General features: G+C 46.9%; 1 protein-coding gene, 1 long non-coding RNA gene and 2 other non-coding genes across 6 annotated transcripts in view; all 4 read right to left on the reverse strand.

The window, feature by feature from the left end:
- RALGAPB (Ral GTPase activating protein non-catalytic subunit beta) overlaps nucleotides 1-4,573 on the reverse strand; it is a 98,090-nt gene extending 93,517 nt beyond the window's left edge. For both annotated transcript variants that reach the window (XM_069496677.1, XM_069496676.1), the window contains exon 1: nucleotides 4,529-4,573. The gene's annotated coding sequence lies outside the window, so the exon portion shown is untranslated. The remainder of the gene's footprint in view (nucleotides 1-4,528) is intronic.
- Nucleotides 4,574-17,576: 13,003 nt separating this feature from the next.
- Nucleotides 17,577-21,733, reverse strand: LOC138400772 (uncharacterized). Of its 2 annotated transcripts, XR_011236386.1 has the most exons (5): nucleotides 21,669-21,733; nucleotides 21,247-21,308; nucleotides 20,513-20,585; nucleotides 18,036-18,147; nucleotides 17,577-17,956 (listed from the first exon to the last, which is right to left on the reverse strand). It is a non-coding gene; the product is annotated as an uncharacterized lncRNA (long non-coding RNA). The 2 variants fall into 2 exon arrangements; XR_011236387.1 differs by lacking the exons at nucleotides 20,513-20,585; nucleotides 21,247-21,308; nucleotides 21,669-21,733 and adding an exon at nucleotides 18,862-18,982.
- LOC138401295 (small nucleolar RNA SNORA71) lies at nucleotides 19,338-19,471 on the reverse strand. The gene has a single exon (XR_011236455.1). It is a non-coding gene; the product is annotated as a small nucleolar RNA SNORA71 (small nucleolar RNA).
- LOC138401297 (small nucleolar RNA SNORA71) lies at nucleotides 21,017-21,149 on the reverse strand. Its single transcript, XR_011236457.1, has one exon. It is a non-coding gene; the product is annotated as a small nucleolar RNA SNORA71 (small nucleolar RNA).
- Nucleotides 21,734-27,449: the final 5,716 nt, after the last annotated feature.

The raw sequence follows: 27,449 nt of genomic DNA on the forward strand, positions 1-27,449 counted from the left end.
GGCTATGACTTGCTCAGGGTCACATCAAGTATAATAATAGTAGAGCTGGAACAAGAAACTCCACCTCTTGCCTCCATGTGCACTGCTACTTCCTTTTGTCCTGACTCCATACCTTACCATATGACCTTGAACAAGTCATTTGGCATTTCTTTATCATAGTTTTCTCACCTGTAAAAGAGGGAGAATACCTCCAGGGCCTATCTAAAGTGACGTGGGAGAAGGATCAAATAAAGCAACATAAATCAACATACTTTGAGACATACAAAAGGAAGATACACATTATAAGACATGCCTGTTTCTCTTGGGGGGAAAAAAGGATACAGAGTGCTAAAACACTGAGCAGATAAATGAACTGTGCTGGATTTTAAGGCACATAGGTGCACTCAAGTTTATCCATATAACTTTATGACTAATAAAGGCAAAAGGACCATAGTTTATACATCTGCTGTAGTCCCACTGACCTCACAAGGCAAACATCAATCAAGGTGGTAAAAAAAGGAATGCATTTACCTGTGCAACCAGATACTAACCATTAGGAATCCTATCAAACAATTCAATTATGGGAAAGACAGGATCTGCTAGCACCTTTCCCCAAAGGCAGAAACTGATGGTTTTTGCTAATCTACCCAAAGAAAATTTGAATTTCCTGCCTACCCCCCACCAGCAGAAGTTCTCATCTTCTATACCTCAGAACTGCTCTGTCCAATATAGTAGCCACATGTAACTATTATCACTTGGAGTTTTTAATTTTAATAGTTTTAATTTAAATTGTTTTAAGCCAGGCATAGTGGCATGTGTCTGTATTGCCAGTTACTTGGGAGGCTGAGGTGGGAGAATCACTTGAGCCCAGGAGTTCGAGGCTGCAGTGAGCTATGATTGCATCACTGTACATCAGCCTGGGTGATAGAGTAAGATCTTGTCTCCAAAAAAACAAAAAGAAAAAGAAAAGAAAAAAATTTTTTAATTCTTTTAAATTTAAACTATTTAAATAAAAAATCCACTTCCTTAGTTACACTAGTCACATTTTAAATGCTTAAGAGTCACATATGGCTAGTGGCTACCAAAATGGACAAAGCAGGCATAGATACAGTTCCATGATTGCAAAGAATTCTAATTGACAGAGCTGCTTTGAATACTATACCATTATTTTTGTTACAACTTTGATTAGACTATAGACTCCTTAAGGACGGGGGTTGTGTCTTATTTATCTTCACATCTTCAGTCTATACAGCAAAATGCATGTCACACACAAATCACTCACTATATACATGTTCCCTGACTAACAATTTTCAACTTTACCTTGGTGTGAAAGTAACAAGCATTCTGTAGAAACCATACTTCAAGTACCCATATAACCATTCTTGTTTCACTTTTAGTACAATATATTACATGAGATATTCAACACTTTATTATAAAATAGGCTTTGTGTTAGATGATTTTGCCCAACTGTAGGCTAATGTTAGTGTTCTGAGCATATTTAAGGTAGGCTAGGCTAAGCCATTATGTTCAGTAGGATTAGGCGTATTAAATGCATTTTCAACTTACACTCTTTTCAATTTACGATGGGTTTATCAGTATGTAATCCTATCATTAAGTCAAGGGGCATCTGCACATCTAATCGAATATCTCAAACATATTAGACCACTCTGTTCACTTCCCCCATCCCATACACACACACACACACACACACACACACACTGACATGCACACACAAAACAATAATAAACAAGACATCCTCTCACATGGAGGGGACTGGTGTGAAAGGAGACACTGTATCCAGAGGAAGGAGGCCTGGAGGTGCTAGAAGCCAACTATGTAGGCTTGGGCAAGTTATGTACTTTCTTCATCTACAAAAAGTCAGAATGAAACTCCATGTACCTTACTTCTAAAACTTTAATCATCTTACACCAAAGAAAATCATGTATTCGGTCCAAAAAGCCTTTGTATATGTCAGGAAACATACCTGTTAGCACTAATGGGTACCTCATACTAAATGGAATCCATTTCTAGGTCTCAGGCTGTCATGACTGTAGCCATTTTTAAGCACCATTACCTTGAGGGTCAACTAGAGACTTAAGCCTCAGGCTTAAAGATTGAGTTTCTTCCATGTGCTGAGGCCAGAACTGGATACTCTGTCCATATCTGATCAGAGAAACAAGGGCAAGTTTCTTGAGTATCTGAATTTAACATGAACTGTCCCGTCAGTTTCTATATCAGTGGTAGCCTAAAAATTGAGCAAACAGTACAAAACTGAACCAAGGAAATATTTCTATAACAATCCTTACACTGTAAAAAATATCACTGAATGAAATGTATATTTTTTAATTCAATCTGCATACTTTGCCAAGTTTAACTGCTATAAAAAACCCTTTATTGTCCAAAAACCTCTTCACAATGACCTTCACACACATACTCACTTTTATAAACCTTACATTGTTTTAAGACCAGCCAAGAACAAACACAATAGGATTTATTGGGCTATCTTCCTTTAAAACTTGTAAATATGTGGGGCAATGGCAGTTGAGGCATTCGTAATAAATATATGAGCTAAGTTTGTCAATTTCTCTGACATCATAATTTTACCCCTCATTAAGTACTTATGTCACCTCTCCTGGTAAATAGTATCAACTATTACCAATAGCAATTCCATCTACTTGTATTTACTAAGTACCAACAAGGCAACAGCATTTAGTGGATGACAACTAAACATTTTTTTGGAGAATGATGTGGGGAACACATGCAAAGATCTAAGGGTAATAAAAGGGCTTTTGCTACAGAATTGATTGTTAAAATCAGGCATTAAAAATTAACCAATGTTGATTGCACATGATTAGACTTATATAATGTCTTACCATTAGTAAGAATTCAGTGTGTCTATTCAACTGCTGGATGGATCAATTAATGAACCTAAATAGAATATTCCCAAGCAAAAGAAGAACAAAACTCTGTAAGCTAAGAACTACCAAACATCTTTTACAAAAATGGAAAGAGAGAAGAATCTGTTTGCAGCATGGTCTATCTGTATCATAAAAGGGACTCAAACATTCCACTCAGTAAAAACTTTATGAGTCCTTATGTCAAAGCACTGGAAGGAATACAGAGATGAAGAAAACATAGTCTCTGCCCTCAAGTTGCTCATAATCTAGGAGAAGGAATAGAATTACAACACAGAATAATAATAATATGATAAGTTCCATTATGATGGTACCAAAGAGTAGACAGAAAAACCCAAAGTGGGTGGGGGCCAGGAACAGAAGCATCTTCAAGAGAATGTTTGGAATTTGCAGCCAGAGACAGGAAGAAAAAGGTAACGTGTATGTGTATGAGAGAGAGCAGAAGTGAGTGTGTTTAGGTAGAGTGGCCAGAAAGTGTGGATGCAGGATGGCCTAGATAGAAAAATAGCATATGCAAAGAAGACCTGAGGTTAGACACACTACATCCATGAGTACTGTATATTTAGGAAAATTGCAAACCAATAGTTTTGCATGAGATGTATACATTTTAAAAGGCCCAGCTTATGCAGAATTCCTACACAGAAAGTTACTTCCCACCCCCACCAGCCTTTCACAAGGTGCAGTCAATAGGCCTAAAGGAAAGATCTCTGCCAGTGAAATTTGCATTTTTAACAAGCTCCTAGACAATTCTCCTGCACACTTAAGCTGGAGAAACACTGAGACGTCTTTTGAGATGCAGAATTATCGCATTACATGCAGTTCTCAAACTTTGCTGCACACTGGAATCACTTGGGCATTTAAAAAAAAATGATGTCTGGCTTTCACCCACAAGACATTCTGATTTAATTAGCTGGGGTGCTACACAGACTTTGGAAATCTTTGAAACCTCCCCAGGTGATTCTACCGGCCAGCAAAGTTGGAGAGCCACTGACCTAATTGTTAAGAACTTGGACTCTGGAGTCAGACTGCTTGGGTTCAAATTACCAGCTATGTGACCTTGGGCCAGTAAGGCACTCAGGGCCTCAGTCGCCTCATCAGTAAAATGGGAATAATAATCCAACCTCACGGAGTTGTTGTTAAGTTAGACGTGATGAACGTAATGGCCTGGCACGATGCCTTGCATAAAATAAGCGCTTACGGGGGGGTTAGCTGTTTACGCTCATCATTAACTCTTCCTCATCTGAGTGTCACTGTGCAATCGGCAGCATTATCCCCACTGGGCGGCAGCAACTTGCCCAACCTTCCTGCTGGACCAAATTCTTTGCCGGAGTTGTCTCGCTGTGCTCCAGACCCGCCCCCTCCCCCAGGTTGCCAGGAAAGAGCTTCGCCCGGCCGGGCAGCTCCCAAGGGTTAGACCAGGTTTGCAGAGACTCGACAGAAGCCGCCGACTCCAGAGCCAAGCTCGCCCCGCCCCCGTGGGTTCCCGCAAAATTCGAGGATGCGCTTCCAAAAGCCGGGCCCCTGGAGCACCCAGAGCCGAGAAACAAGCCTCAGCCGTCCCGGAACCGCCCGAAGGGGAGGAGAGAGAAGGAGAGGGGAGGGTCCGTCCGCGGCGGGGCTGGCCGCCTGGTTACCTGAGGCGACGGGCGGGGCCCGCATCGCTGGGGCGGGCGCCACCGCCGCCGCCGCCGCCGCCGCCGGCCGCACTCAGCCTTCGGCCTCACGCGACGCGCGCCATAGGGCCGGCGCTTTCACCGTCCGGGCCGGCCGTCCTCAGGCGGTCGGTCTGTCCACCCGTCAGCGACTCTCCCAGGGCGCCGGGGGATGACGAAGGCCAGTCGGGCCGGCCGGCTGGGCTCTGCTCAAGCAACTTCCGACTGCCAGGGGCGGCGGCGTCAAATAACTCCCCAGCCAAGTGGGCCACTGCGCGTGCGCGATGCGGCTGATCAGCGACTTCCCGGAGCCGAACCGGTGGCGTCAAATAATTCCCGAGACACAGAGCCGGAAGCTGCGCGTGCGCAGCTATCCCAGCTCGCCGCGCGGAGCGCATTCCCTCTTTCCTTTCCGGACCAAGTGGATAGGGAGGAGTGAAGTGACGGAGGCACCTACCTCATCGCAGTATGGGGGCGGCACTCCACCTGCGTTCCTATGAATGTTACGACAAGCCAGACTCTACCTGTTTTCAGGGCGGACGTAGTGAGAGACTTCTCTGCACGACTCTGGCTACCACCCAGGTTCTAGGAATTTTTCACATCCCACCATTACAGCGCTCTAACTTTGAAATGATGCCCTCTATCCTTATTACATGGGCACAGCATTAATTATGAGCAGTGCTCTATGCCAGGCCTGGTGTGGGTTACGAAGATGAATCAGACATCCGATTCAGCGCCTCTCATTAAAAGCCGAGTCTGATAGAGAAGATAAGACATTAAAAGTAATAATAATAGCAAGAGTTACTAGTTTGAGCACCTGCAATGCACCAGACATTTTTTAAACAATACCACTTTCAATAATTTGGTTTCTACTTCAATGGAGAAAAGAATACCACTGGAGAGGTACAGCTCATGTGCCTTGGGAATATAAAGGAGGAAACTTGGACTGAGAGAGAAGAGGAGAGAGATACGGTGGATGGAATTTTTCACGGAGGAACTGGCCTTGAGATTGACCTTGGATATTCAGAGAGGGAGGGATCAGGGTGTTGAGTAGTTCTAAGGGCAGGCTGTCTGAAAAGAGCAGAAGAGAGCAAAGAAGATGCTGACTCCTCCTCTCCCTCAGTTAGAAGACACTATGGAGGAAGGAGTGACAAGGGAACTGATGTCCTCATAGAAAGGATAAAACAGAAGAGTGTTTCCTTAAGACCATACCTCACCCTCCAGGAAAGTAGCTACAGGAAAGCAGAGGAAAAAAATGGGTAAGAATGCCAGGACAAGAACTAGGCTATATCCAGGACACTCTGTGGATCAAAGCAATACATTTCAATTAAACACAGTGTGACAAATACTGTAGGAGGCTCACTCAGTATCTATTTCAGCCATCTCTCCCTTACCTTTATATACTACAGAGGCTGAAAAGCAAAGTATGCAATTCCCAACTTCCCTTGCAGCTAAAGGTGGCATTGAGACAAAATGCTGGCCAACAAGATAGGGGCAGAAGTCCCAGGGGCGACTTTCCCTTCCAGTGTAAAAAGGAAGTCCCTGGAGAAATTTGTGTGTGTCCTTCACTTTTCCCCTACTTCATGCTTGGAACTGAGATGTAACACCTGTAGGGGCAGCAGCCATCTTGAGGACATCCGTGAGGGGGGTCATCCTAAGAAAAGTGGAGTAGAAAAACAAAAGGAGCCTGCTTCTTTAGGATATACTTAAGTAGCTACAGAAACCCTGCATTCCCTTTTTGTTTTATGGGGCCAATGGAGAATCTTATTTATACAATAGTTTGTTGAGTTTTCTCTTACTTGCAACCAGATGTATTCCTAACACAGTAACTACTGAATGCCTGTAATATATCAGACAGGTAAGGGTGACAAGAAGAACAATAGGTGATGAGAATTGAAAAAATATTTAATAATAGACACAGAGAAGCTGTCTAAAAGCCCTTGAGGAGATGATGAAAATACATCTATCCTCCGCCTGGTGGCTTTAATTTATTCCTAAAATTCTGCCTGTAAGTGAAAAGCTGTTAAATGAAAAAAATGCATATTTCCATTAATTTAAGTGGGAAAAGTTGTGGTCAGTTTCAACCTAAGGCACCTAAATATTTTTAAGAGAAAAATATATATCAATGCAACAATGCAAATGAAAATTATATAAACAATAAATAATTTTGCATAAAATGTAAGGTATTAAGACTTATTGCACTGGCTGGGAATACAAAATACAAGGTTCAATATTAGGTGCAGGTTGGTGGAAGAAAGATTCAAGTGTGTTGTTCTTTAAAAGGTGATTTTTTTTTTTTTTTTTTTTTTTTTTTTTTTTTAGAGATGGGGTGTCACTTTGTTGCCCAGGCTAGCCTCAAATTCCCAGGCTCAAGCGATCTTCCTGCCTCAGCCTCCCAAGTAGCTGGGGCTACTGGTGCACGCCACTGCACCCAAGGTAAAAGGTGATATATTTTTTTCTGCACTCTTTTACTTACTAATTTTTAAAAATTTATTTAAACCAAAAGAAAAGACACACGTGCGCATGCACACACACATGCTCCTTGAGGGAAAATTAAAGACTAAAAATCAGAACTTTTGAAATATAGGAGAAAAGTGTGCATGTACAATAAACTGAAGAGACATATGAGCTACTGTACAAAGTATAACATTATGGAGTCTCCAAGCACAGTGCACAATTCAAATTTGTTCTAGAAACTTGAAACATCAAATAAATCGGGGAATGGCTTCGTCTGAAACTATAGTATCAGATATCATTTTGGATAGTGTGTTTGAAAAGGTATTGCTCTGAAAAAAGGAAGAGCAGCGGTATGAGCTTTTGCGACAGACTTTTTTCCAAAGATGACCACACCGGTCTCTTTGATCCATCCCACAATTCTGTGGGATCGATGTTCCCTCCCCTTGAGTCTGGTTGAGTCTGTGACCACTCCAACCAACAGGACAGAAGTGATGCTATGTGACTTCTGGGGCTAGGTCATAAAAAGGATACAGCTACCACCTGGCTTCTTCCCTATCACAATACTCACCCTTGGAAGCCAGCCACTAAGTTGGGAGGAAGCCCAGGCCACATAAAGAAACCATGTGGAGGTGTTCCAGCTGACAGCCCTGGCTAAGTCTCTAGTGACAATGGCCAGACATGAGTGAGGTAGCCTTCAGATGATTCCAGTCCCCAGGCGGAGGTGCCCTCTGCCCCCACCTGACACCAAGCTGTGTAGAGACAAGCTAACCCTTGTTAATGCCTGGCCCATATGGCGGATTCATAAGTAAAATAAATATTGTCATTGTTTTAACCACTAAGTTTTGGAGTAAACTGTATACAGTCATGGTAACTGGAACATTTTTTAAGAGCCATAATTGAGAAAAGTTATTAACTGAACAGCTGTTTGTGAGGTATATCTGTAGTCATTTTTTTTTTCTTGTTTTCTTTTTCCTTCTTTTTTTTATTGTGCAGAACCAGCCTGGAGCACCCACTGCTGTTTTTCCTGAACCTGACACAACGCTAGCATGATACAGGTGCTCAATGAACATTTGTTGAATGGATGGAAGGACGGATGGATGGAAGCTTCATTGGTTCAGCACTGAACCCACCTTCATGTCACTACTACCAGGTCTTTGTGAATAATACCCTGTGCCTAGTGGCAGTAACACCATTAGATCCAGACAACTGGGGCCCCTTGCCCCAGATCTTGTGCCTTAGAGAATCCTGCACTTGGGACTATATTCCTCAAAAAATTTTAAGTGCCTTTCTGGGGTTAGCAGTGCCATTTAGGGAAGGTACCCCAGTCTAAACCAGGTCCCATGTGAGTCTTGTTGGCCAGAATTTTCTACCTTGAAATTTTCTGAGTCTTTCTCCAGTGATTGGGGACTGGCCAGGGACAGCAGTGCCATCCAGGCAGGGCATCCCAGCCCCAGACCAAGTCCATCCCCTGTGGCGTCCCATTTGCCATTTCTCCTCTTCAGGGTGCTCTCCAACCCTCTCCCTTACCCCTGTCCTTCTCTCACATGTATGTAGGGCCAACCAGATGCCCTGAGGAGCTCCAGGACTCATGTTCACGGAGTCATCATGGCCAGATATGGTTCCAGGAGGGCAGCCTACAGGGCAGCCTAGCAAGCAGCTCACTCCTGCTGGCTGGCAGTGTATTTCTTTCACCAGATTATGTGAGATTAGGCTGTCAAAAATGGTGTTAACATGCTGATTTTGGGTGACTCTCACAATGGACACAGCATGAGTTCAAGCCTCCTGGGCTACCAAACCATCACTGCAAATGCTGCATGAGTGGGTCCATGCCTTGGCTTGTACCTCTGTGTTCGGACTGGCCTACTGCAGTGAGGGTGATGTTGGGGAGGGGCATGTGTGGTGGCAGGCATCCTTTAGCTGTGCACCCCCTTCCCCACCTGGCCACAGGGTAGTTACCTCACTGCCTTTAGGAGACTTCCTACCACCTGTCAATCTGTCCTGCAGGATGGGGCATGCATCTTCTCTGTCTTAGTCTGCTCAGACTGCTAAAACAAAATACTCAGACTGGGTGACTTAAGCAACAGACATTTATTTCTCACAGTTCTGGAGGCTGAGAAGTCTAAGATCAAGGGGCCGGCCCATTTGGTTCCTGGTGAAAGTCCTCTTCCCAGCTTGCCTTCTTGCTATGTCTTCACATGGTGGAAAGAGAAAGCTCTGGTGTCTCTTCCTCTTATAAGGGCACTAAACCCATCAGGGGGGCTCCACCCTCATGACCTCATCTAAACCTAATGACCTCCCAAATCCCCACCTCCTAATACCATCACATTGGGAGTTAGGGCTTCAACATATGAATTGTTGGGGTGAGGGGAACATACATATTCAGTCCATAACATCCTCTGAGGGCTTTTCAGACGTTCCACAACACCAACATGCACTTCCCAAGACGGAAGTATCTTTCGTGAATGAGACTGCTCTTCTCACTCTGCTCACAGGCCCCTTGCTGTGCTTCCTGCTGTGGTATGTGGAAGGCAGGAACACTGAAAGTGTGAAAGTGCAAAGGAATGCAGCAATTTGGGCCTAAAGAGGTCAAGACATCGTTGGAAGAGGTATTGTTCTACATTTATTAAACAAAATTCCAAATAGTAAATTTAACATGACCAGAAAATAAATTATCATTCACATTTTCCTGCATACTCTGGGTAAGACTAATATTTATAATTCTCATCAATGAGGCACAATCTCTGAGAACAAGTCATCCACCTATGGATGATATAATACCATATATCTGACAACCCAAAATAAGTGACTGAGGCCAAGATCTCAATCAATGGAGGTTTATTAAGCCAAAGTTTGAAGACGCACCCAGGAGAAGTAAAACCTACAGAAGCATCTGCAACCTGTGCTCTCTGAGGAGGGATTTGGGAACTCAGTATTAAGAGGAAGAGGGCATACAGAAAGAAAAAGAAGGCCAGGCTCAGTGGCTCAAGCCTGTAATCCTATCACTTTGGGAGGCCGAGGTGGGAGGATTGCTTGAACCCAGGAATGTGAGACCAGCTTGAGCAACATAGCAAGTACCTGTCTCTAGAAGAAAAAATAGGCCAGGTATGGTGGAGCACGCTTGTAGTCCCAGCTACTCAGGAGGCTGAGGCAGGAGGATTGCTTGAGCCCAGGAGTTTGAGGTTGTAGTGAGCTATGATGAAGCCACTACACTCCAGCCGGGGCAACAAAGCAAGACCCTGTCTCAAAAAAACAACAACTACAGCAAAACTGTCAAAGTCATGAAAAACAAGGAAAGGCTGAGAAACCATCCCAGAATGGAGGACAGTAAGGAGACATAATGACTAAATGCAATGTAGTATTCTAGGTGGGATCTTGGCAAAGAAAAAGAACATCAGTGAGAAAACTGGTGAGATCCAGACAGGGTCTGTTGTTCAGTTAATGGTAACGTACTAATGTTGATTTCTTAGTTTTGACAAATGTACCCTGGTTACATATGATGCTAATATTAGGGGAAGCTGGGTGAAGGGCATGTGGGGACTCTGTACTACGTTTTTTAATTTTTCTATGAACCTAAAATTATTCCAAAGTAAAAGGTTTATTTTTAAAAATATATTTTATTGCTTGAATAGTTCAAAACCTGTAAAAAAAATTAAGGGAAAAAATGAAGGAGGTGAGTCTGTCTCCACTTCTCTAGAAACTTCTACTTTGAGGCCTTCAACCCCAAAGTCCCCAAGTAAAGGGAACAAACCTTGGCCATCTTCTTGGTGTGGTGCAGAAGCATCTTCAATAAATAATAACAGAGATCAATAATTCAACAGATCAGGCCATCCGGTACACCAAGAGCTTTGATACATCAGTCTGTTTCATCTTCATCACAGCTCTCTGAAGGAGGTAACTGAGATGCAGAGAGGTTGAGACTCGCCACCCAGTTCACTCTCTGGGTTTGGCCAGATCTGTGTGACTCTGACGCCAGTGCTCTTACACCGCGCTGGGCTGCAGGCCATGCACGTTGGCCAGTGTCACACTCCTCCCCGCATCCTCCGTGCTGCTTCTGCATGTGGACCAGCTAACTCCTCTTTGCCCAGTTAACTCTACTTCCCTGACTCCCAAGAAGCCAAGTGTCCCTCTTTAGTCTTCGCAGCACCTTTCACTCTGCCTCCATAGCATTTCTCATGGTTTTGGGTTGTTTTTTTTTTTTTGAGACAGTCTCACTCTGTTGGCCGGGCTAGAGTGAGTGCCGTGGCTTCAGCCTAGCTCACAGCAACCTCAAACTCCTGGGCTTAAGCGATCCTCCTGCCTCAGCCTCTAAGTAGCTGGGACTACAGGCATGTGCCACCATGCCCGGCTAATTTTTCTCTCTCTATATATATATTTTTAGCTGTCCATATAATTTCTTTCTATTTTTAGTAGAGACAGGGTCTCGCTCTTCCTCAGGCTGGTCTCGAACTTCTGAGCTCAAACAATCCACCCGCCTCGGCCTCCCAGAGTGCTAGGATTACAGGCGTGAGCCACCACACCCGGCCTCTCATGGTTTTTAACGATTTTTTTGTTTATAGGTAACTTCTTTATCTTGACGAGACTATGAGCTAACAAATGTCTGTGTTCACTGGTGTGTGCTCCCAGTGCTTATTAGCACAGAGGCTAGCACTTAGTAGATGCTCAATAAACAAGTATTGACTGACTGAATGAATAAACTCTGGGCACACTAAGGTTAACCCCAGTAGGCAGGGTTTATGCTGGAGAAGCACACCCAGGACTTGGTGTCCTGCCTCCAGAAGGTATTGGAACATGATACGAGATTCCATCAGACACACTTGATATATATCGGGCCTTCTGCTGCCAAGATGGGGGAGAGAGGATACCAGAGAATGGGGGACCCAGGCTGGAGCAGCTTCTTTAAAGCCCTACAAGCTGCAGCAGCCTTCCTGTAAAGGCAGTACCCTTGAACCCCTTATGGTCTAAATCTATCATGTCCAGTAAGGTAGCTACTCACCTCACGTGAGCACTCTAAATATGAGTTGTGCTGTAACTGTAAAATATATACCATATTTCAAAGACTTAGTTTGGGGGGAAAATCTTAATAATTTTTAATATTGATTACATGTTGAAATGACAATATTGTTTGAGGTAGTGAGTTAAATAAAATGTATTACCAAAATTTATTTCATCTGCTTCTTTTCATTTCTTTCATATGGCTACTAGGAAATTTTTAAATTCTATGAGTGACTCACATTATGTTTTTATTGGACAGCACTGTTCTATAAGCCCAAGAAAGCCCTCATCTGCTTTGTTTTTTTTTTTTTTTTTCAGTCATACAAAACTGTGTTTAGTCCTACAAAAAATATATATATATATAAGTTGTGCGTTCTCCCTCGTTCTTGTGGGAGGACTGCAGGCCACCTTTGAACTACAGCTTGCAGCCTGGGAGCAGGGGATGGTTCTGAGTGAGAAAGGAGAATGCGAGGCCCTTACTGGGAGGTCCATGTCCATGAGGGTTAGAGGTGGGTTAGGGGCATGGGGGTACCAGAGAGGGGAGGGTTGTACGCAGTAGGGGAGCCTGGGGGCAGGTAAGGGCTATAGGGAGGAAGCAGCTCCCCCTGGACCCTAGGGTCACTCTGAGGGAGGGAGCACGGCCAAGGGGCCTCCGGTTTCCAGTGGGAAGAGCTGCAGAGAGAGAAACACGGGGTTAGAGGGCGCTTCCTTGGGTTCAGGTGCAGCTCCCGAGTTGGAGGCGAGTCTGACCAGTTCTGGGCAGACAGGGGTAGAACTTGCCTCCCAGCCAGCCCTGGCTGTCTGGGCTGCTGGGTACAGCAGACACCTCATCTGCTTTGATTTTTGTTTTTTTGCTGGAGTATAGTGGTATGATCATAGCTCACTGCAACCTCAAACTCCTGAGCTCAAGCGATCCTCCTGCCTCAGCCTCCCCAGTAGCTGGGACTATAGGCATGTGCCACCACACTCAGATAATTTTTAAAAACTTTTTTGTAAGGACAGGGTCTCGCTATGTTGCCCAGGCTGGTCTCAAACTCTTGGCCTCAAGTGATCCTCCCACCCCAGCCTCCCAAAGTGCTGGGATTATAGGCATGAGACACCACGTCCAGCCCTCATCTGTTTTTTCAGAACTGTATGCCCAGCTTAGAGCAAGGCCCAGCACATAGTGACTGTTTCATGAATACCTGGGTATGAATTAATAGAATCTATATTCTTGTATGTGATCCTCTTGAGGGCAGAAACTTTCTTATTCATTATTATATCTCTATTCCCAGCACTGTGCCTAATAAATTTTTTTGGATGGACAAATGAACCTTCCTTCTGTGTAGCTCTCCATTTTTCTAGTTTGATCTGCTATGGAATCTCCCACCAACCGCTTTACCTCTGGTACTAGGCAACAGTTTCCTGGTAGGACCACGGCTCTTTTTGATGCTAATCCTGGTTCTGGGATAAAACCCTTCTCAGCTTTCCTCAAGCTCTGGAGACCTAGGATGACTCCTGCTCCAGACCCAACAGTACCAGCAAGGACACTTGATATTTTGGTGGTGGCTGAAACATGGCTATTGCCCCTGTATATGTCAGGTTCATGATACAATCCAAAAGACTGTTGATTTAGATGGGGGATATTTTAGGAAGACTGGATAATAGGCAATCATTTGAAGCAGATGAAAGGAATAGTAAAATATCCCAATTCCCAGTTTCCCAGTACAAACAAGCATCTGACGGTGTGGTGTGCTCACGCTATTTATGAAATCAGCCTGAAACATTTTTCACTACTTAATACACCAGGAAATGGGAAACCAACTGAGCCGCTCATTAGGTGTGAGACAAGTCCCTTCATTTCTCTGAGTCTTGGTTTCCTTATTTGTAAAATGAAGGATAATTAAATCTACCTTCACTGTTGTGAAGATTAAATGAGGTAATTATACATAGGGGCTTAATACAGTGCATGGCATTTAATAAAAGTCCAATCAATGGCAACAGTGACTAACACCAACCCCACTGGGATGTCTGCAGATTACCAAATGAAAAAGTCTTCGTGGTATCTCCTTAACAGATGAGTCTGTCATAATGACATTTTAAATTTGTTCATGTTAACTATCAACAAGCTATACATGCTCATCAAATGAAAATAGCTGACATTTATTGAGTACTTGGCACAAGGCAGGTACTGTGTTACACACTGAACATGCATCATCTTATTTCATCCTTGCTATTCTGATGGTCAAATTAGAGCTAGAAACTGAGGTTCAGGGAGGCAAAAGAACATGCTCAGGTCCCCCAGCAATCAAGTGACCACATCAGAAGTCGACAGGCTCCTTAATGACTTCACCAGGCCACCTCCCAATGCAGGTCAAGTTGGGCATCCTGGTGACACAGCAGTTGTAGCCTCAGAGAAAGAGAGGCTTGTGTGAGCTACTCCTGGTGCACCACTGGCCTCATTCCGCATCCCTAAATGCCGACAGGGCACCTTCCACATGTCAGGCACTATGCTGGTAAGCTTTCTGACTACAATGAGCAGAGACTCATTCTGCTCCCTTTAGTAATGGGCACAGTGGTGGTGATTATAAAGTATCTCATTAAAAAGAAAAAAAAAAAGGTAGACTCTTGGTCAGGTGGCTATCCCTTATAAAAATTCAGGGAAAACTGAACCCATGGGCCTTATGGCAAATCAGAGTACTGCTCCCAGTCAGGCCTTGTGGTTTTTAAATTGGAATATCATTCTCTACCTCTAAGAGTTCTAGAAACAGTTCTCTCACCTGCAGCAAGAGCTCAATGTTCTGTACACCCCCCCCCCAACCCCCGGTGCTGCTGTTAAAACTTAATTACTCTCTCTTCCTGTTTCTGTTCGTGCAACCGATCACTAAGCCTCTTGACATATGCAGAACTCCCCAGAAGATAAATTGCCTGGCTTGGCTATCACTGCCTGGCTTGGTTAGCACTGCTATCAATTATCACTGCTATGGGTCCCGGACCAAGGTGCTGGGTTAGGCCCATCCGTGGCTGCCCTGGAGTGAATGCACTTCCCTAGACCACTGAGCTGTGGTTTGGGGTCAGGGGGCTGGGGAGCTGGTAGGTGCAGAGCCTGGCCTCTAGACATGCCCAGCCCCCGGTGCTCACCAGTTCATCCTGGCTTGACCCAGCTGTCCCCTTGCCACAACTCAGCAGACTTTCATGATCAGCTGCAGCACCGCAGTGGCCTCAGATACCTGTCATCTCTCCAGTTCACTGGCCTGGTATCCAGGAGGAAAGCTTCCTATCATCCCTGGTCCCTGCTATGACAGTGGGTTGCACAGGCTGCCGTACTCCCAGAGGTGAAATCTCACTTCACTCAAGTCACACCTCCCAGGTGAGGCCTTTCTGTGTACTCAGTTTAAAATGCCACTCCCCCTGCTGTCACCCTGACGTCCTGTCTTGTTTCCCTGTTTTATGATTTTTTCTTAGCACTTCTCTAGTACAAAGTACATATTTTAGTACTTTGTTTATGGTATGTCCTTGTCCTCTAAAATGTAAGTACTCAGCAGAGACTTGCTCTTTTGCCTGTTTTGTTTACCAGTTCCTAGAATTGTGCCTGCACATAACTGATGCTTGATATGAATGAAAGGAGGGGCGGTGAATCCAGTCTGGGTGGAGGTTTAGCCAACAAGGGCTTCCTGAAGGAAGTGACACAGCTGAGCCTGCTGAGTCCGAGGTGGAGGATGCATTCCAGGCACGCAGGCCAGGAGAAAGAGAACATGTTCAGGAGCCTTAAGTGGTAGTGTGGCTGGGGCCCAGGGTGCTTGTGTGCGTTGAGGGTGGACAGGCAGGCCTGGGCAGTGAGCAGGGCCTGGCATGTCTCCTCTGGAGAACGGTAAGTCCAGGCTGGAGGCTGAGGGTCGGGTGGGGTGAGGGTGGCACAGGGCAGGGGAAGGAAGACCTAAGAGGCTGGGCCAGCGATAAGATCACTTACAATGTGAAAGTGACTAAGTTCAGACTGAGAAGAGCTATTCTTTACTGAGCACATATTGTGTGCCAAGTGCTGTGCTAAGAGCTTCCAACACAATAGTTCACTGACCTTCACATCCAGCCACTACACCAGGAGGCACAGAACCAGGGCAAAACATGAGGGAACTTCCGCCACAAACCAACCAGTCTGGCTTAATAGGAAGGAAATTTTGGTGACTGTTGGGCTGAACCATGGTAAGCAATCCTACCTCTACAGCCCTGAGACTCCTGTCCCCAACTCCACAGCAATCTCAACTCTTCCCTTCTTTCTTAGTACTCCATCGCTGCCCCTCCTATAGGACACAGACTAAACAGGGCATCAGGGACACCACCACCCCAGCTGCAGGGTTAATGTAGTAGGTCAAGAAGGATACGCCACAAGACTGAAGGAGAGAGATAGACAGACAGACCAACTAAAGGGGAGTGGGGCACGGTGTAGATGCTGCTCCTAATAGCTGATGGGAAGCTGCCTACCAATGAGAGGGGACAGTCAGTGTGTTAGGGAAAGAGAAGTCTACCAATGTCAAGGCACCAACCAACAGTAAAACTTCACTAAAAATAGTCAGTGAGCTCAGAAAAGAAGGAACTTTGGCCAAGTTAGGGAAAATGTTTTCATTTCTCACTAAAGGACAAGGGCCACAGTTGGATGAAACTGGCCAGAGAGGGTGGGTAGGGTAGGGGATCTTCAAGAAAGCGAATGGGAGGTGTCAGATGGTCCCTGGGTAGGAATTAAGGAGGCGGGGGGGGGGGGGGGGCGCAGGGGGCAAGGCAGAAATAGGGACGCCTGCCGGAAATGGCTGGCAGAGTGGACTCTTCAGCCCCCAAGGATGTTTCCCACTGGCAGAGACCACCGAGGTGCCTGATAGCCTGGTTTCCATCTCAGCCCCAGCCACAGTGGTATCAATTTCAACTGAAGGAATGGGACCAATTGACTCTCCCTTTTCTACCATGGCCTTTGGAAGAGTCCCTGTGTGACTGGACCTAAAAAATGAGGACAGAGCAACATGTGCCCACAGGTGGTGATACCCGTGCATGCTGAGCACATCATTGCGGAAATTGCTACTGAACATGATCCCCAAGGACCAAAGCTACCTCACGGTAACAGCAACCCCAATGGCTGGCATTTGCTGGCCACACCCCCAGAGCTCTCCAAGGGCAGCTATTCCTCATCCACTCCACTCTCACCTCTGCTCAAAACCACCTTCTAAATTCACCTGGTGTCCTTTCACCACCTGAGCTAAGGGCACTCCTGCCATCCTAAAGGGCTTTAGCCCCTGCCTCCATCTCTAAGTACACCCCATCATCATCCCGCCTTCCAAAGGCCTGGCCCAAAGGTTCCCTAGCCAACTCAGTTCTATCAGTTCCTTTCTCTCCTAAACTTCTGCCCCCCCACACACTCTTGGGATTGTTAAAACCTAGTTTAAATCCTACATCCCATCTCTTATCCCCTAGGTCAAACCTCAGGAGTGTGCCAAGTAGAAAGTCTCAATGAGTGAAAACCAGAAGACCTGCCCTTGTGACCCACTTTCTCTACACCCAGCCTTGATGCTGATTAAAAAAACAACAACAAAAACCAAAAACAAAAAAGCAGCAGCAGGACATGTTTAAAGCTTTATTGAGTCGGGTGAGAGGACAAAGGTGCACGGTGCAGAAAACCTCAGCAAGAACTCCCAGTCCTCAAAAGTCACAGCAGGAGCAGGCAGGAGGACACACAGGCTGGCTGAGACAAAAGAACACCAGTCTCCCCGGGTCGTGGCACTCTGCGGCATAACTGGGCAGGGCAGAGCCAGCGGAAGGGTCTCCCACTCTGGACCTCAAGTCCCCAGGGTTGCAGGGCTTCCCCTCCGCAGAGCAAAAAGTCGATCCATGTTATGCCGAGGCAGCAGGGGCAAGAAGGTCTGGCGACGGACGCGTCACGTTGCAATATCACTCGTCACTCTCTGCTATGCCAGTGTCCATGGTCAACTCCCAAATAATCTAAGGGAGAAGTCAGATGAGGCCAGCAGCCTGGAATTGGCATCTCAGAAACACAGGCTGACTCTTGGCATTAACTCACCATGAGGAGGCTCCTCCAGGGGAGCTGGGACCCCCAGGTCATCGTCCTGAGAGGGTCAGTGCCTCCATCCCCTGGGGCCTCCTTCACAATCTGCAGATCCAAGGCAGCATCCCTGGAGTGAAGAGAGGCCACAGAGTAGGCAGTTACTACAAGTACTTGGTCTCATATATTATGTCATCTTTTTTCAAGCTGTTGTCAACGAGAATACACCCGATTAGTCAGGTATGAGCTGTAAAGTTTCTTCACATCAAACTCATCTCAAAAAGGAATCTCAATACTTCCAGAGCATAGTCAAAATAAAAACTGTCTTAAAAGTCTAAAACAAGCTGGGTGTGATGGCATGCACCTGTAGTCCCAGCCACTCGGCAGCCCAACGCAGGAGGATCACTTGAGCCTGAGCTGGAGACCAGCCTGGGCAACACAGCGAGACCCCATCTCAAAAAAAAAAAAAAAGATCTAAAGCAGCCCCTTGCAGGGCAATGGAGCAGATGTATGACTGGCAGAAAGACAGCTTGAGAGCTCACTTGCAAGGATCCTCCCACTGAAGTCCCATTGTGCCCTGTTGGAAGCACAGGACCACCCCAGCAGCCATCCCTCCATGCTGTCCATACCTGCCTGCACATCTGTCTCCCCAGCAGGACTGGGAGCTTTTGCTCACTTTAGCCTCAAAGGTCTCCTCACATTGCTACCTCTCCCTGGAATAGCTTCCTACTGCCCATCACACCCCACTCCTTTAAAGGCCTGCCCAGGCCTACCACCTCCAAAAGGCCACTTCTCTTTGCAAATCTTATGGCAATGACTATATACCATCCAACATCACACTTACTTGTGAATAATAATAATTCATCTTGGGCCGGGCAGTGGCTTACACCTGTAATCCTAGAACTTTGGGAGGCTGAGGCAGGAGGATCGTGCGAAGGTCAAGAGTTCTTCAAGACCAGCCTGAGCAAGAATGAGACCCTATCTCTACAAAAAATAGAAAAATTAACCAGGTGTGGTAGCATGCACCTGTAGTCCCAGCTACTTGGGAGGCTGAGGCAGGAGGATGGCTTGAGCCCAGGAGTTTGAGGCTGCAGTGAGCTATGATGACATCACTGCCTTCTAGCCTAGAAGACAAAGTGAGATCCTTTCTCTTAAAAAAAAAAAAATTAATCTTGACTCTTTCCACCATCTAAAGTGTACCTAAACCTTGACACTGACATAGCCTGGAGAAAGGCCAAGCTAAAGCATTTCCCACCACTGATTCCCACACATAGCCTGCAACGCCCATGAGACCAGAAGGTGTTCACAGGAGGGAAGGAGTGTGTGAAAGCGCCAGCATTTGAAAGGGACAGGTGTGAACCCTCCAAACACGGGAAACGGCTTTCAGCAATTCCTCTCCCTGCATTATTGATGACCAGAGCACAGGCAGCCCGTGATCACTTTTGAATGCAGGTGCACACAAGGGCAAAGTGAGATCCAGGAAGAAAAGCAGATGCCAGTGACCTGTGGAATAGGTTGAGTCCAGGAAAACAACCCAGGCAAGCACAGGATCCCAATAGTGGCCCTTGTTTCCTGATAAAGCCCCATGAAACCTCCCTGCCACAAGGAATCAAAGAGAAGTCACATTGTGCAAGAACACTGGAAAAATATTAGGTTTGGCAATGATAGGAATCACATGGTCTAAAGTACCACAAAAGTCACCTCTATCATGACTTCCTTTTTCTTTTAAATCCACATTTGCAAGTGAAGACAACTTTTTGTTTTTTTTTCTTGATCTGAGATAGAACCTCACTCTGTTACCCTGAGTGCCGTGGCATCAGCCCAGCTCACAGCAAACTCAAACTCCTGGGCTCAAGCAATCCTCCTGCCTCAGCCTCCCGAGTAGCTGGGACTACAGGCATGCACCACCACACCTGGCCAATTTTTTCTATTTTTAGTTGCCTGGCTAATTTTTTTTTCTATTTCTAGTAGAGATGGGGTCTCACTCTTGCTCAGGCTGGTCTCGAACTCCTGAACTCAAGTGATCCTTCCACCTCGGCCTCCCAGAGTGCTAGGATTACAGGCATGAGCCACTGTGCCTGGCCCAACTTTATTTTTCAAATGAAGAAAATTAAATTCTAGCCTGGTCACTGACTGAGAGAGTGTCAGAGGGGGATTCAAAGCCAGGGACCAGAGTCTCTGTTGCCTAGATCTACCCATTTCCCATTATAACATGCTCCTGGCTAACATCCAGGGAGAGATGGCAGATACCCAGGCACCTCTCATTACACAAGTGGGACACTGGAGGTTTCTCCCCTACAGCAGCCACTGAAGGATGAGAAGGGCCAGAGGTGATCTAGGTCAGCTGGGGTGGACGGTGGATCTGGGGACCCATGGTGCCACCTTCATCTCACCTCTTAGCTCCCCTATGTCATCACCCAAAGCCCCTGGGAACATGTTCAGGGCTGTACTAGATGCAAGGAACCAACACTCCAGAAATGGACCAGAGATCTTACCTCAAGGACAGTGAGGTCTAGAATGTGCCTAACATGACAACTCCCATGATGCCTCTGCACACAGTGGACTCATCTGCAACAGACAAGAAGCCATGAATGAGCAGCCGGCTTGTCCCTGCTCACGAAGGGGTGTGATAGTTACCAGACAGTTAAGCATTCCACAAATGTTGGCTGTTATTATTTCCTGAACAAATATACTATTTTCTCATGAAAAATAAAGTAGTTAACTCTGAAGAGTAGGCAGTGGATGGCCTATGGCAGGGTGGCCAATGTTTACCTAATCAACAACAGGCTGAAAAGGATGCCAAAGCCAAGTTTACAGGAGTGTGCCATGGCTGACTGGCAGTGACTCTGCTAGTCATCAGGGGGAACTTAAGCAATACACATAGCCTGGTCCCAACGGCAGGCAGCAGGAAGTAAAAGCCCTAGTGATAACAGCAACACACATGGCAGCCCCCTAAACCCTGGTGGCCCCGAGATGTGTGTAGAACTGAAAAGCAGGAGTGGGGGAAAGTCCTGGAACTGGAAGGTGAGGCTGTTGGCCCTCCCAACACAGGGCAACCCTTCCCACATTTCTTCTGCCTGCACTGCCAGTGACCAGGACATGGGCAGTCCGTGATCACTTACGAATGCAGGGGCAAAAAAGGGCAGAAAGTGAGCCAGGAACAGAGGCCAAAATTGGCAGCCAGCAGACCGTGCAAGCACCATGCCCAAAAGACCCTGAGAGCTGTCACCTTTTAATACAGCATAACAATTCCATCTGCCCCCTCAACAGAGTGCACAGCAAGACCAACTTCTGGTAAAAAAAAAAAAAAGGCCTAAATTGTTCATTCACCCCACAAATACTGAGTATCTACCTGTAGCCAGGCAAGGTGGGTTCAAAACCAAGAACAGTCAAGATCTCTGCTCTCACAGACATTTTGCAGTTTCCCTACTTTATAGGAAGTCAAGCTCAGGAGAATGAAGTAACTTAGCCAGGCTGTGACCCCCAAACCCAGCCCCCCATCTGCTACGCCAGGCTTCCTCCTGCACCAGGGCCCTCCAGACAGGCCTCAGAAGCTGGCTGAGCTCCATGACCACCCCGTCTGCTGGGGCCAGCTGGAAGCAACCCGGAAGGCACCCCGCTTCCCTCAAGGTGCTCATGAGCAGAACGTACCCAGGGACATCCTCGCACACAGGACAGCGGGCGCCCACCAGGGCGCGCAGATCAGGGTGCTGCGGCAGACCAGGGGGCGCTGGCTGCTGCAGAACCAGCAAAGCCGTCCAAGCCAGAGTTTTCATCTGTCTCCAGGAGAGCCGCAGAGCCCAAAAGGCCTAGGCAGAGAAAAAGCACGGGGGAGGGGCTGCAGTACAAGGCCGGGAGACAGGCAGGAGTCCAGATTCTGCCCTCTGGGGCCCTGGGAGCTTTCTCGATTTAAGCCTCAGCCAAATGGTCTGTAAAACGGAGGTCTTAACACTTTTAAAGGTTATTGAGGATAAATGAGTTAACAGTCATAAGGACGTGGCACAACGACTGGCACTTTGTAGGTAACCACTGAGAGACAAGCGGTTTTGGGGTTTCCGATGCCAGGAGTCCAGGGCAGGATGGGGCCGTGAAAGTCATGGGGGCTCTGGCGCCCCTCAGCCCGGGTTCACGGCCCCGGGCACAGCGTCGCCTGCCCGTTTCACACTAAGCTTTCCCGGAGGGAGGCTGGGCGGACAGGGGTCCTGACGCCCCAAGGGGCCGGCTCAGCCAGGCGGCGGCCAAGGGCGCAGCTCACCGGCCGGTGTCTTTCCCGAGGACACGCGAATCCCGAGGGGCCCACCCTGGCGGCGAGGACGGAGCACTGCACCAGGGGCCGGGCCTCCTCTCCTTGTCCTCCCTGCGGCCTCAGTTTCTCCTTTTCTAGGGGAAGAGGGGACGCAGAACCAGCCTTGGGAAGCCGCCGGCCGTCCCCGGGCAGATCGTGCCTCGAGCGCGGCCCCTCAGTGACCCATTCGGGACCGCGGGTTCGACGGCGGAGGGTACACAGGGCGTTCTGCGGGTAGATGGAGGAAGCCGCAGGCCCCGGGCCGCACCCTCAGGAAGATCTTTCCACTGCTCCCAGTGGGCGGAAACGAACCGGGGCGCGGGCTGCAGCCTAGAGCGGCGCCTGCTCCCGGCTGAGCCCGCGCAGGCGCTCCTGCATCGCCCCCTGGCGGAGCGGGGCAGCAAGTCATCCAAGCCTCCATCCAACCAAGCATCTCTTCATCAGCTGTCAGTCCCACCACCCGCACATCCATTTATCCAGGACATATTTATAGAACATCAGCTTCCTCATCCCTCCAATTATTCACTCATCCTTCCATCGGGCCATTCAAATATTCATCCATCCATCCATCCACTCATCTCATAAATCTATGCATCTAGACTCCCATCCATCCAGGAAATCTATCGAGTAACCATTTCCTATCAGGGACTGGATTAAGTATTGGAAATACAACGAAGAAGACAGACCTGATTCCTGACTTTATGTTGGTTACATTCCAGTGGGAATAATAACAAGTGAGCCAGAAAATGCAATAATTAAAATTCATAGTAAGCGGTTCACCGCCTCTCCTACCGCCCTATGAGCTGCAGCGAGTCAAGCGCGGAGAACAGGACCAGCCGGGCAGGGAGAGCAGGGGGGCTGGGGCTGCAGCCGTGGCCGGGGCGCAGGACCCCAGCAGGCCAGGAGTCTGTCTAGCGGGGTTTGCGTCCTACCGAGAGCGTCAGCGGAGACGTGACGCCCTGGTGCCCACTACGCCCCTGGTGGGCTTCTCCATGCAGCTGGAGCTTGCACACCTGTGATCCCAGATGCACGGACTGGTTACTACCTGAACCCTGCTGGTTTTGAGGCCTCGGACCCACGCATAACTTGGATCATCTCCCTAGCTGCCCAGAAATTCAGCTCGGATATTGCCAACGGTGCCCTACAACCCTGCAAAATGAAAGGCAGAGGCTCCGGCAGCTCTGGTAGCTAGAGTAGGACCGAAGTGTATACACTCTACGTATGCGGGACTTGACGCTGCCCTCTGCGAGGACGGCATCAGCGTTACGAAGCCGCACTGCTTCACCCGAGCCACCCAGCCTGAATGCACTTGTCTCCCTCGATGTCCCCACACCAGCCTGTTTTCCTAATACACTTTATTGTGACCAAAAAATAAAAATAAAATCGTAATAAGTGCTACAAAGGAAATGGGTATGGTGCTTTGAGGACAGTAACTGTGGGACATCGTTAGCCAGGATGAGCTAAATAGAGCAAGGGCCACTCAGGGGAAAGCCATTTAATCTAAAACCTGATGGAGGAGAAGGAGCCAGTCATGAGAAGATTAGCAGATTATATTCAGGAGTATATGTAAAAGGTAAAACAATGTGAACAATCTGAATAAAGTTCACAGAAGCAGGTTAACAATGTTTTTCCTAACATGATGACTATGTCACTACAATGCCTCCCTGCAATGCTGCAGGAAAGTAGAATTATAATTTAAATAATGATTAACATGTTGGGGCACACACAATATTTCAGACACTTTGATCTATTTAATCATCATATCAATTATGATGGACTGAATGCTTGTGTTCCCCAAAATTCATATGTCTAAACCCTACCTCCTATTGAGATGGTGTGGTCCTTGGGAAGTCATTAGGATTAGATGAGGTCGTGAGGGTGGAGCCCTTGTGAATGAAATTAGTGTCCTTATACGGGTTCCTAGAGAGCTCGCTTCCCCCTCCTGCCATTTGAGGACACAGTGAGAAGACAGCCATCAGTCTATAGGCCAGGAAGAAAGCCTTCATCAGATACCAAATCTACTGGTGCCTTGATCTTGGACTCCCAGCCTCCAGAACTGGAAGAAATAAATTTCTGTTGTTTATAAGCCATCCAGTTTATGGCACTTCGTTACAGTGGTCCAAATGGACTAAGACACCAATCCTATAATGTAAACATTATTATCATCCCTTTTGTCAATGAGGAAATAAAAGTTCAGAAAGTTTAATTAACTTGTCCAAGGTCATGCAGTCAATATGTCAGGATCTGTGCATGGTCTGAGAGTCAACCCTACTTGGGAGCTGACAAGTTAGCCTGTTCCTGTCTCGTGGATGCTGGCGGAGGACATGAAATTCCTAAGTCAGAGTCTGGGGACTGTATTATTCATGGCAAAATCAGTAGAGAGACCTTCATGTCCATATAGGTTCCCCATGCCTCACAAGTCCCATGGGAGTGGCATGGTGCAATCATGAATGCCCACACCCGCGGTGTGTTACAGGAGAGGACCACTGAGCTTGGGGGAGTGCCCATTTTTATAGTGAACAGAGTAAGCCTACTTTTAGCCTGGGAGGAGACTTCACCTCATCTCACAAGGTTGCTCACTGCAAAACACAGCCTTAGAAAGTGCCCAGCTAGAGAGCAACCAGAGCCTTGCTTTCTTGCCATGCCCAGAAAGAATATGCATAGATGCTCAGGGCTGGTGGCAGATTGCCTCCCCCAACAGTAGGCATCAGAGTCAAAATTCAAACCCAGAAAGCAGTCTAAGAGCAATTGAATAGATGCCTGAAAAGGTGTTTCATAATATTTAATTCTATTACTGATCAGAAAAGTATATTTTAGAATACTTGGACCAAAAGGATATTTTTACTATATCATACAGACCATCATCAACCAACATTATATTTAAAGGTGGGCTTTATGGCAACAGACTGTCTAATATCACACAAATCTGAATATTAAATGGCAAAGACATCTGTGGTTTTGACCTATCCACTCCCCTCCCGTTGTCAGACTAACACCCTGCTATAGACAATGCTCATGTCCCTTCCAAAATTCCTTGGTTGAAACCTAATCCTCAAGGTAATGGTATTAGGAGGTGATTAGATCATGAAGATGGAGCCCTCATGCATGAGGCTGTTCCCCTTATAAAAGAGGCCCCAGAGAACTCCCTTCTGCCACGTGAGGACACAGTGAGAAGATGGCCATCTATGCACCAGGAAGCGCGTCCTCACCAGACACTGAATCTGTGGATCTGAATCTTGATCTTGGACTTCTCAGCTTCCAGACTCTGAGAAGTAGATGTTTGTTGTTTAAGCCATCCCAAGCACAGAGACCCTGAAAGGTGACATATACGTGCTCAACACCTCCCAACCCACCCTCAAGAGAAGTTAGATGAGGGACCTTAGAGATGGGTGACTCCTCCCAGAGCTTTGAAAAAGGAGGAAGCACATATCTTTTGGCCCAGAAAGTAATTTTGAGTGTCAAAGTTTGTGCAGTCAAGGGCAGCATTTCTCAGAAAGCCTCCCTGATGCTTGCAAACCTTTCTCGTTTTTTTTAATGCCCTGACAAGTTTCAGTGTCACAGGTGTAAAGGCTTTTGCTTGACCTCAAGTAGCTTGGGAGAAAAATTTCCCAAAAGTGTTGCCCTTCAGAGACATTCTCAAAGGTTTTTATCAGAAGTATCATCATTTAAGGGTTAGATGGTGCAACATAGGGTTACTTTGCTGCACCAGAGGAGAAGGTGCTAGGAAAATACCTTCTTTCCTTTAAGTCAAGTGCTCTTTGTGTCATCAGCTCATCCAAGCATCCTCAGCATCTCTGCTTCTCAACTGTAGACTATGATGTAAATGGTGCTCCCATGAATTGTGCAGTACACAACCTGCACAACCATATGTGGCAGTCTTGTCTACCCTCAGGGTAAACCTGGCGCATGTCCCTCACCATAAGCAAGAATCCAGAGTGAGTGTGAAGGCAGAGGTCCGCACACAGAAGGAAGCAGAGATGCAGGACAGAGATGGTGTTCCAGTCCTGGTGTTTGTTGTCTTAGAGACTCAGCTTGGCCTCTACCCTTCCCTTTGTTTGATTACATAAGTTTTCCAATATTGTATTTCCTTTTTAGCATAAGTGAGGCTTCTGTCACCAACACATACTATCTGAGGGTTTTGCTCTCGCCTGAAGCACTGTGAGCATTTTGCTTATCCAGGTTGACTTTCCCATCTGTGACACTGGCCTATGTAATGAGGGAGCCCAGCAAACAGGGCAGCATGCTGAGCTCTTGAAATATATGTGTTGTGACAGGTTTTGCTCATGGCATTCAGACGACAGTCTATTCCCAATGGCTGACCCTTTATTTATTTGTCTGCTGACATAAAAAACAAAACTGCAGACATGCTCTCTGCAAGCTCTAGAAGGGAGGCCTGTTTGAAGGGGATCTTTTTTGCCTGGAGAGGGGGTGTTGAGGGCCCATCCAGCCAGGGGTAGGCTGGCAACTGGGGTAGGCTGGCAACTATGTCTGCCTGGACTCCCTCAGGAGGGGGGATGGGGGGCTTGAGGAGTCTGTGGGAGTAGGAAGAGGCCACTGGCCACTTGGAGCCACTGGTCATCAAGACAGACCAGTAGCAGCAAAAGAGGGTGAGGACACTACTGAGCCAATGAGCCTTCTGTTCACTCATTCACCCGCTCGTTCAATTCATGGTAAGTGAGTACCTGTACTCTATGCGATGCTGTGCTGAGGGCTCGGAAACAGAGGTGGGTGTGCACAACAGATGTGTGAACTAAATAAAATCTTAAGCCCCCCACCTCACTGAATAGACCCCCTCTTGGCCAAGGGGACCCCAGAAATACCCTAAAGCTGAGTTGCCGGCCATGAGTAGGGAGATCAGACACTCCTCATCTTGAAGATCTCCTTTGTAACTCATTAGCAGGCCTAAGGCTACACAGACAAAGCTTAAATCACATGTGCAGGTCATCGATTTACTTAACAGACCACTTGATTCTGGGTGTATGTCTGGTGGCTTGTCTCTGATTAACAGACTTCCTTGGTTGGTCCAAGTGCAGTGGGGTCTACAACTAACTGATCACAAGCAGTTACAGGTTCCTTTGTTCCTTCTCCACTTCCACTGCTTCCCTTGACCAGCCTTTAAAAAAAAAAAAAAAAATAGACTGCCTTAT

Source organism: Eulemur rufifrons, chromosome 20, assembly GCF_041146395.1.
Source record: "Eulemur rufifrons isolate Redbay chromosome 20, OSU_ERuf_1, whole genome shotgun sequence".
Lineage (NCBI taxonomy): Eukaryota > Metazoa > Chordata > Mammalia > Primates > Lemuridae > Eulemur > Eulemur rufifrons.